At 51.0% G+C, this 9,664-nt stretch overlaps 1 long non-coding RNA gene across 1 annotated transcript; it reads right to left on the reverse strand.

The window, feature by feature from the left end:
* Positions 1 to 417: 417 nt before the first annotated feature.
* On the reverse strand, positions 418 to 5,405 carry LOC107966847 (uncharacterized). The gene is made up of 2 exons (XR_010147024.1): positions 5,198 to 5,405; positions 418 to 638 (listed from the first exon to the last, which is right to left on the reverse strand). It is a non-coding gene; the product is annotated as an uncharacterized LOC107966847 (long non-coding RNA).
* Positions 5,406 to 9,664: the final 4,259 nt, after the last annotated feature.

The following is a 9,664-nucleotide window of genomic DNA, read 5'->3' on the forward strand; positions in this document are numbered from 1 at the left end:
TCCTACAGAGCCCAGACGCGCCTTCTCGCTTTTTCCTTTCTGGGCCGGGGCCCTAAACTCCCGGAACTCGCCGCAAGAGGAGCGTTGAAAACAAAAGGGACAGCCCAAGCTGTCCCGCCCGCTGCGCCGGAGGAGCATCCCCTTGGCGCTGCAGGCTGTCGCCTCCCCCAGCACCTGGCGGGGCGGGTGCCAGGCTGGGCCTCTAGACGGTTTCACCGCTGCTTATCATTTCTCCTTCATTTTGCACTGAGGGAGCTGCCCCTCCCTTCGGAGAAAGGCCGCGCCTGCACCCAAAGGTAACCCTCGGGTGGCCCCGGGAGCGGAGCTGTCTGGCCTTGGTGCGAGACCCCGGGCGGGGGTCAGAGGTTTCTGTTGCGTCAGAGAAACACGGCAGCGTCAAAGAGAAAAAGCTTCCAGTGGGTCTGGGCCTAAAGCTATTTTTATTTAAGTCTCAAATTGTCTAGTTTGCCATTTTGCTTCTATTTTTTAAAAAATTATTTCTCAGTGGCATGGGGGAGGGGAGATCAAAGGTGACGGATGGGTATCTCTATGTTGGTGTCAAGTATGCCTTCATGTCTGTTGTTTCTTCAGCAGTTGTCCCAGTACCGTCCACATAAAGTATCTTCTTCCAAGGTCCCCTTGCAATAAAACGGGATATTTCTATTTGGACTGTTCTATGTCAAAGAAGGTTGGCAGCAGCGCCAGGCTTACCCAATGATTAAAGGGGGACATTTCCTACAATAAGGTAGAGTCAATGCAGAACCCACAAGCTCATTGATTTCCATCCCTGTGTCGTCAGCTTGTTCACTTTCTCCTAAGATTATGACAATAGTAGTAATAATAATAACCAGGACACAAATAACTCTTGAGAAGTCACTTGTAACTACCTCTTCTTGGATGTGAGAAACACACACATGCATACACACATACACCCCTGTGGACTTAAGGTTTATTTTTGTCAGAGGAACTTAGAATTGCCTGAGGTGTTGTGTGTGTGTGTGTTTTTTTTAATGATTTATTTACAGACTTGCTAATGCCTCCGCAGAAATCCTGTTTATCAGCCCAATAGTTGTGACAGGGTTAGAAAACCAGTTTAAACTGTTAATCGGCCAGAAAAAGGGCCCTAGATTGATGCCTTTCACTTACCTTTGAAAGGCTATAAAAGCGACGCCATACATTGGGATGAAATTAGACAGCGACAAAATCATTACCTTGACTTCCCACAATAAAGACAACCTTAAAAGGGGGCTATTGATGGTTTCAAATTACATAACGGTGGTTTATATGTTCTTCCTCTGCGCTCACAGAAAGCAATTTTAAAGTGTGAATTCTTCAAAGAACGGGCAAAGCATTCACACACAGACATGCGTTTTTATTTTATTTATTGCAAAGCGCTATGAGAGAGAGAGAGAGAGAAACCAAAAACAAAAATCCCAGCAAAAGGAGGCCGAGTCCAAAGAGAATATGTCCGGTTTCTATTTCACCAAGCTCCTGGGCTCACATTTGGCCCCGGAGCCGAGTGCTCGGTCTCTTTCCCCGGGACGGGACAGGGAGTGGAGTTCCTAGCCCCTTGGGTGGGAAAAGCCCCGCGCACGTCACCGGGTCCCGTCTGCTCACTGCTTCTGCATATTTTAAGCCTGGACACAGCCTCCTTTGGGATAGAAAGGCATTTCCCAAACAACACCGATTCTGGGGGTGTAGTGGGCCTGGCGCTGGGTCCTGGAGAGAAGGTTCAGCCCCCCTTCTCATCCCTGTACTTTGGGGATGGCTCGTACTTGGACAGGGGTGGGCCTCCGCCTTCTATCGGACCTTTCTTCGGATGGATTTCTACGTAAACCCGGAAGGCGATCAAATGCAGGCGGCCAACCTCCAGCGCTTTTTTTTTTTCCTCTCAAAGGCGGCGCCTGCATTTTCGGGGGCTCCAGCCCAGGCTGAGAAAGTCCCCTCAAACCTCTAATCTGAGGTTGCTCACACGGCCTGCAAAAACCCGACGGGGCACCCCGCCACCCCACCTTACGTTTCCCTAGGGCCAAGTCAGTGGTCAAAAACCAACCCGGTGGTAGCTGCCTTTACCAAGGAAAGACAGCCAGGACGCCCGCACCGACGGCAACGCGCGGACAGAGAGGACCGTGCCCTCTTTCGCATGTTACGGGGCGAGGGGGCTGTTGGCGTCAGGAGCGCCCTGGGAGGAACTTTGCAGCGGATTCGAGAGACAGAGGGAATTCAGCAAACTTGCTACCCCGGGCTGCCAGCTGGAGCCCGGCAGATTCGCTGCGCAGCACTGCCCCCTGGTATCCAGCGCCGAAACTGCCCCCCTCCGCAGCTGCAAGGCTCCTCCCTGGGCTGCGCGGGACAGATTTTTTCTCCTTTCCTGGCTACACGCCTGACAGAGAAGCTATCCCGAGGGACCTCAAGAAGTCCCCCCAAGCCGTACTCAAAAGCCTTTCTCCCTCCTCCTCAAGCGCTCACTTCCCCAAAGAGGACCCGGACCCCTGACTGCCTGAGCCAGGTCCCCAGCATGGTCCGCAACCCTTCTCGACTCCGGCATCCACCTCCAGGCTGACGTCTACCCGGGAGGGGGCTGGGGACCCAAGGAGACTTCGACTACAGGCCCAGGCGAACGGAAGGAAGAGGCTTGCGTTCAGAGAGACACGTTTGGAGCTGGGACTGTTCATTCTTTAAGGAACACCAGCTTCCAGGGCATCTTTCGTTGGCACCTTGGCTTTCCAGAGAAGAAAGGAAGTGGGTATCAGGGCCAGCCCCTCCTCGCACCCCAGGCTGGAGCGGTGCCGAGGTGCTTAGTCACTCAGTCCACGGGCACCTGAGAGATGGGGGCAAACTTGGCAGGAGCCTGAGCACTGAGGCGTGATCCGCGGGGGCGCAGGCAGGGCGGGGCCCAGAGCCCCCTTCCGCCAGCCCAGCCTGCCCCTTCCAACCCAACTTGTCTGGCACTGGCTTCTACGGGTGCCGAGAAGACTGCCGTCGTGGGCACAGGGTCCTCGACCCCAGGACGCGCGTGGCCTTTCCCACCCCAACCGGATGGTTTGTCCCAGGCTTTGGGACTGAGCTTGATAGAGAGGTAGGAAGGAAGCGGCGCCAGCTCCGGAGCCAGAGTGGGTTGGAGTCCCAGCTTGGCCACCCTCTAGCTGTGTGACCTTGAGTGAGTTACTTCGCCTCTCTGAGCACCAGTTTCTTTGTTTTTTTTTTTTTTTTTTTTCAGGAATGGTGTGAGGATTGAGGTAATGTCCTTAGGATGCCCACATGTGTTCAGTCAAGGTCGGTCGTGATGGTTGCCGGCGTCCGCTGCAGGAAAGGACCCCAGGAATCAGCTTGTAGGGTGGGCACCAGCCGGTACTGCACAGGGGCATCGCGGCCTCCGGTTTTAGGAGGGGCAGAAACAGCGCAGTGTCCTCAGCCCTGAGGGCTGAGTGTTGGAGGTCCCGACGCTCCTGGGTTCTCTTCTGCCCGGGTGCAGACTACAACAGGTGCGCAGGGCTTCGCACACCTCTGCTGTGGGAAGTGAGTCATCTTCGCTTATGATTGCATCTGGCCAGGCCAGCTACGAGAACACTGGGCCTCACAGCTGCCGCGTATCCAGCCTTAACCTGTGCCAGGCACTGTGCTAAGAGCTATGCACCCACAATCCCACTTCTTCACAACAGCCTCGACAGAAGTAGATGTTTAAGTTTTTAAATTTCCATTTTACAGAGCAGGAAACAGACTCAGAGAGGTTAACTTCCCCCAAGATCACACAGCTGGTAAGTTGGAGAGCGGGGACTTGAACTGAATCTTCCTTGGAGGCCAAGCTCTGAACCACTAAGTTGGGTGGCATTAGAGAGCCAAGCTCTCGCCCTTCGGTTTCCATTCACGCTACCCTCTCTGAGCCGCAATTCTCTCTCCTGCTTTGGCACTGGCAGAAGTCGAGACACGCTCCCAGGAATCGCGGGCCGTGGCGCGTACTTCCACGCACCCCAGCTAGTTCCAGAGACTCAGAGCTTGTTCTGAGATCCTCTTGTCGAGCCCCCTTGGTCCCGGCGCCCGGCCCGTGTGGTGCTCAGATCAGACTTATCCACCCGAGCACCACGCAGACCAGCGCCTGGACCAAGGTCCCGGGAAGGAAGCCCTCCTCCCCTTCTCCTGTGGCTTAGCTCAGCGATCAGGGAGGAGCCAGTTAAGAAGTCACAGTCGAAGCCATGACTGCTGTGTCCCGGGGAGGCAGTGGAAGGCGAGGAGCACGGAGCGGGGATACCGCCGGACAACCCCTCCCCGCCGCCCCGTCGGTGTCCTCGCTGCGCAGGGGCTCCCTTGCTGCCCCAATCTAAAAGGAAGCCGTCGCGGCCCAGGGCACGGTAACTAAAAGGCCGTCGGGGAGGGAGACGGGAATGAGTGGGCTTGGACTTGAGGTTTCCGAGCCAGCTGCTCCCTAGAGCCGTTCCTGAGCTCGTCAGTCAGCACGTATTTAATGAATGGCCACTGGGTGCTAGGCCTTGCACGCAACCCTTTCGTCCTCCCCCGGGGCTGAGCCGAGGGTGACCCAACACTAGTCGGAACGAGCCTGGAGACATGGCGCCGGGGCTGCGCTCTGCAGGCCTGGCCTGGTCGCTCTCCACGCACCCTTCTCTCTGTAGCTGCCGCCCCGCCCGGCTCTGCCTCTGGGCGCCCCCTGGCGGCAGGAAGCCGAGCGCGCACCACGCCCTCGGGGCTCCATCCCCACTCACCCCGGCGCCTCTAGCCGCTCCGCCCGCACCCCCAGTTCGCGCTGCGGCGGCCAGCCTCTTCCCCGACGGCCGACCGAATGTCCCTCAGAGCTTTCCGTGACCGGCCAGAGCGCGTGGCTGTCCGGAGCCCCTCCACGTTCCCCAGCAGCAGGCCCGGCTGCTGATCAGCGAGCGCGGATGCCGGTCGCCTCCCTCCCTCTGCCGGACTCCAGCCCGACGCCAGGCCGCTGGGGGCAAGCGCTGTGCTTGAGAAGAGGAGAAAAGCCCCAAATAAACAAAAACCCAAAGCCCATTCAAGTTCAGGGGTGGAGAACTGTTGGCATCTGAATTTTAAAAAGATCGCCGGGACTCCCAACCACCACCAAACACCCTCTTGTCCACCCCCCCGCCGCCCCCGACACCATCCCACCCCACACACCCCACGCCCGCGTCCCGTGAACCGAACCGCCAATGCGCCGCAACCTTCTCGGCAGTCACACCTGTGTCCCCGATGCCATCTGCCCACGTCTGTGTGTGAAGCAAACCCCGCTGGCAGACGGGATGGAGAGAGATGGCTCCTCCAAACCAGAATTAGGAGGAAAACCCCGCTGAGGGCGTTTCAAAAACCCAACAGGCGAGCGGGGAAACCTGCATTGTCAGACCTGCTGGGCCCTGAGTTCTAGCCCCATGCACCGCGCCGAGCTAATTCTCCCGGCGACTCTCTGAGGGGTTATTACCACGTAATAATTGATGAGGACACTAAGGGCTAAGAGGAGTTAATTAACTTGTCCCTAGTTACAGAGTTGGAAGTCAGGGATGGATCTTAACTGGTGGGGCTGTTCCGAGGGCCTGTGAGAGACTGGGTTTCAGCCCAGAGCCCAACACAGCGCCGGTAGAGAAAGTATCGGGTACATTTTTGCCTGCTAATCCGGCGGTAGGAAGTCAATTACATCTTTGATGACTCAGATTTTTGAAACAGCCCCATACAACTTCCAATTATGGGGGCAAATATAATTGTGAAAGTCTATGGGATTTGGAGATGAAGGAGTAGGCCATCGAAACATAACCCAGAACTTAACTTGTTTTGGAAAAAAACATTTTATGGAAAATTTCCAACATATAGGAAAGAAAAGAGAATATTATAGTGAACTCCCATGCACCTGTCCCCAACCTCCAAATAACGAAGGCAAATCTATTTTATGGCCAATCTATTTCCTCCCCTCCTTCCCACGGACTCTGCCTCCCCAGCTGTCAAAACCTACACACACACTGCTTCCCCTATTCACACAGATTATTTGGAAGTAAAACCTGGACCTTGCCACACTTAATCTGCAAGCATTTTCAGCATGTACTGTCAAGAGATGACCACATTACCAAAACTACAATAGCATCAACACAACCACAATACCAAGATATACCCACAAACTTCACATTCCTAAACACCCTGGAGTATCCAGCTGGCTGAAGCTTTATTTTAACCACAATTTCTGGCTAGAGCTTGGTTTTCACTGAGTTTCAGCTCTAGGGCCAGAATGACCTGGGTTTGGATCTTGATTTTTTTTCTTTTCACTTATTAGCTGAATGACTCGGGGGCATGACTTACCTTCTCTCTGAGTGTCAGTTTAGTGCAATCTCACATGGTTGTTACAAAGATAAAAAAACAAAACAATGCATGTAAAGAGTTTGGCATAAGCCAGGGAATAGTATCTGTTATTTCTCCTAAAGCTGGACTTCGGTGAGATTTTAGCTAATGAAGGCTTGACAATTAGGTTTGAGTTGGGGCATCAGAAGTTTTCACGTTGCATGGAGGGTAAGACTAGAGCCAGGGATGCATCACCACACCCAGTGATCATTCATGAGTTCACCCCTCCCAGGATTAACAACTGAACTCTCAGTGATGTCTTATCTTATAAGGCTCTAGTCTTATCCTCCATGCAATGTGAAACCTTTTCAGGTTCTCCAAGGATCCTCCTAGGTCCGACAGTCATCGTGGGCTTTTCTTGGGGCAGTGCTGGTCTTTCTCCCCTGTATTCCTGCCTCTAGCATGCGGCTGGGCACATGGGGTCAGTGCTGCCTGCTGAAAGAATGGTTGATGACATCATCCCATCACGTGGCCTTTGCATAGCCAATTCCTTCTGCCTGAGACATTTATGCCTTTTCCCTTAGCTTAATTAACCCTCTCTGAATGGGTCAAATTCCCCTGGCATATGCTCTCAGAGGACCTCAGTGCACTTTCTCTTCAGAGGGTTTATCACTGGTTAAAACGTTAGATTTATTTGTTACTTATTTGTGTGATTACCAGATGGTCTTTCTTCTGTTCTAAACTTCACGAGGGCAGGAATCATGGCTGTTTTCTCATCATTGTATCTTTAGCACTTAACGCAATGGCTAATTGTTGAATACAAGTGGTTTTTATGGTAGGGGGGAGTAGCTAGATTCAGAAACTGGTTTAACCCTAACCCTCACCCTAATCAGCAGTCATAGTAGCTAATTCACAATGCACTATTTCAATATGTTGTATAGGAAATTAATCTCCAGGCAAACTATTGCGCTACCAGGCAAACTATTCTGGAGGTAATACAATAGAAAGATCTAGTTAAGATACTTGAATCATACAGATTGTTGAATAAATTTTAAACACACAGTGAGAAGCAAGAGGAAAGAGATGGGGTAGGTCAACACATATACCACAGAAGCAGGTGGGATGTCCCCTTCCTGAATCCTGGGCCATTTAATATTCAATGTTCACATATTGCCTCCCACCCATATCCCTCCCACCCATATTAACTTTCTTTCTTAATGATGTGGTTACAAGGACCATAATTGAGGATGAGTGAAGGGACCCAACAGAAAGAAGGTGCCTGAGGCAACGATACACGCTTTTGCTATTGGAGAGCCAGGGGCAAGTTCTCCTGGCCACAGCAGGAGCATCCATTAGCCTCCTGAACAGCTCTCTCTGTTTATCTGTGCTTCTTGGGCAGAACACAACTGGGACCATAATGGGTGTCACCGATGGATGAGTGGCTGATTTTGGGAATCAGATAGCTGTCAGCCCTGATGTAGCATGAATGTATCTTACAACTTGGTCTTTTAATGTCTCTCTATTGGTCCATAGCACTCTGGTTTGTTCTATTATATGTTCCACTTATTGTATCTGTCTTCAACATCTCCCACAGGTTATTGATTTACTCATTATCCATGTGAATTCTGTGAATTCTTCCTGAGTCTCACAGCTCCATCTTATTCATCCCCTCTTCTACTTAACACATACTATGAATTTTGCTTACATCTTGTAATCTATGGACTTGCTTGCTCTCCACATCTCATACTTATTATGAATGTATCCATTTGCTTTTCTTACCTTCTGAAGATTCCCAAATAAAACAGTACACAGGCACTACACAACACATTTATTAAATGCCTACTGTGTGCTAAGCATCATACTAGGCATCGGTAATCCCGACAGGATTCCTCTGAAACTTTCCATCTAGTGGAAAGACAGTTAACTAATCCCCCAGTCCTGTGAAATGATGCACTGTGTCAAGTGCCAGGAAGGGCTGGGGGAGGTCTCTGCTGTCCCAGGAATGTGGAAGTGGGCAGTCCAGGAGAGCTTCCTTGACGATGTGGCATCTGAGGTCTGAGATCTGAAAGGTGAGCTCTAGCGTCCTAGGGTTTCAGAAATCCCTAATAAATAAACATCAAGGCAAAGTGTACTTTTGTTTGCGCTATCTTAGTTTTGAGTCATATTTTGCCTATTTCTTGTCCAACTTTGCCAGAGAACACTAACCTGTTGTAGTCCCCCAAAAGCACGAATGTTATGTTTTATACAACGATTGGAATGAAACACACCTATTGGCAAAAGATGCTGCACAACAGTGTTTAGGCTTACAAATGGTTCTAATGGGGATCAACAGCCTATAATTAGAATTTAACAATCCAAGAGAGGAGTAATATGCACCCTGCGGGACAGATTGGAGTCTTTTTCTTTAGTTCTGCAGGTTTGGTGGGTAGACTGGCTCCCGACTTCCCTCCTACAATAACTGTCCTACTGAGGTAAACATGTCACAAACAAGAACAATGAGATCACCAATAATATAACACTAATACCATAAACAAAAGAAACACCACCTTCGGCTCTGGTGGAATGAAAAACACAATGTGGACCAACTAACAGAGCTATTTAAAAAACAAATTACTCACGGCCAAGCCTTCATAGCTCTCCAAATGCAATTTTCCAGGAAGCTCGGTAACAAGCAGAAGTTTTTCCTGAGACATACTAGCTTTTGCTGGTTTGGTTACAGATCTGAGGTGTTGGACAAAGAAGAAAATGCCCCACATAAACCCACCGTGACACTTATTCTCCCGGATTCCTCATTTTTCTCCCAACGTGAGACATTTCTAGTCACAGGTTACTGTAAATGGAGAGTCTTGCCAGCGTCAATTCATCAACGACATTTTCCTAAAACCTCAGGCTTTGCACAAATGCCAAAACCCTCATCCTTGATAAGGCCATTTTTGTTTTGTTTTTTTTTTTTGAAAAATGCACACATGAATAACAGAATGTGCGCGTTTTTATTTTTATTTTTATTTTCGGAGTCTCACTCTGTCTCCAGGCTGGAGTGCAGTGGTGCTATCTTGGCTCACTGCAATCTCTGCTTCCTGGGTTCAAGCAGTTCTCCTGCCTCAGCCTCCTGAGTAGCTGGGATTATAGGTGTGCACCCCCACACCTGGCTACTTTTTATATTTTTAGTAGAAACGGGGTTTCACCATGTTGGCCAGGCTGGTCTGGAACTAACAGCCTCAGGAACTGCCCTTCCAACTAGAACCGAGCCAGACTGTCACCACAAACATCAGAGGAGTCTCAGCCCTGTTCCTCATTGCCCCTCTTCCTCAAGCTGCCCTGTGAAATGGGGATGCTGGGGAAGGCAGAGGCAATGGCATGAAGGCTCTAGGCCATTTCAGAGGAG

The sequence above is a fragment of the Pan troglodytes genome, chromosome 8 (assembly GCF_028858775.2).
Source record: "Pan troglodytes isolate AG18354 chromosome 8, NHGRI_mPanTro3-v2.0_pri, whole genome shotgun sequence".
NCBI classification, from domain to species: Eukaryota; Metazoa; Chordata; class Mammalia; order Primates; family Hominidae; genus Pan; species Pan troglodytes.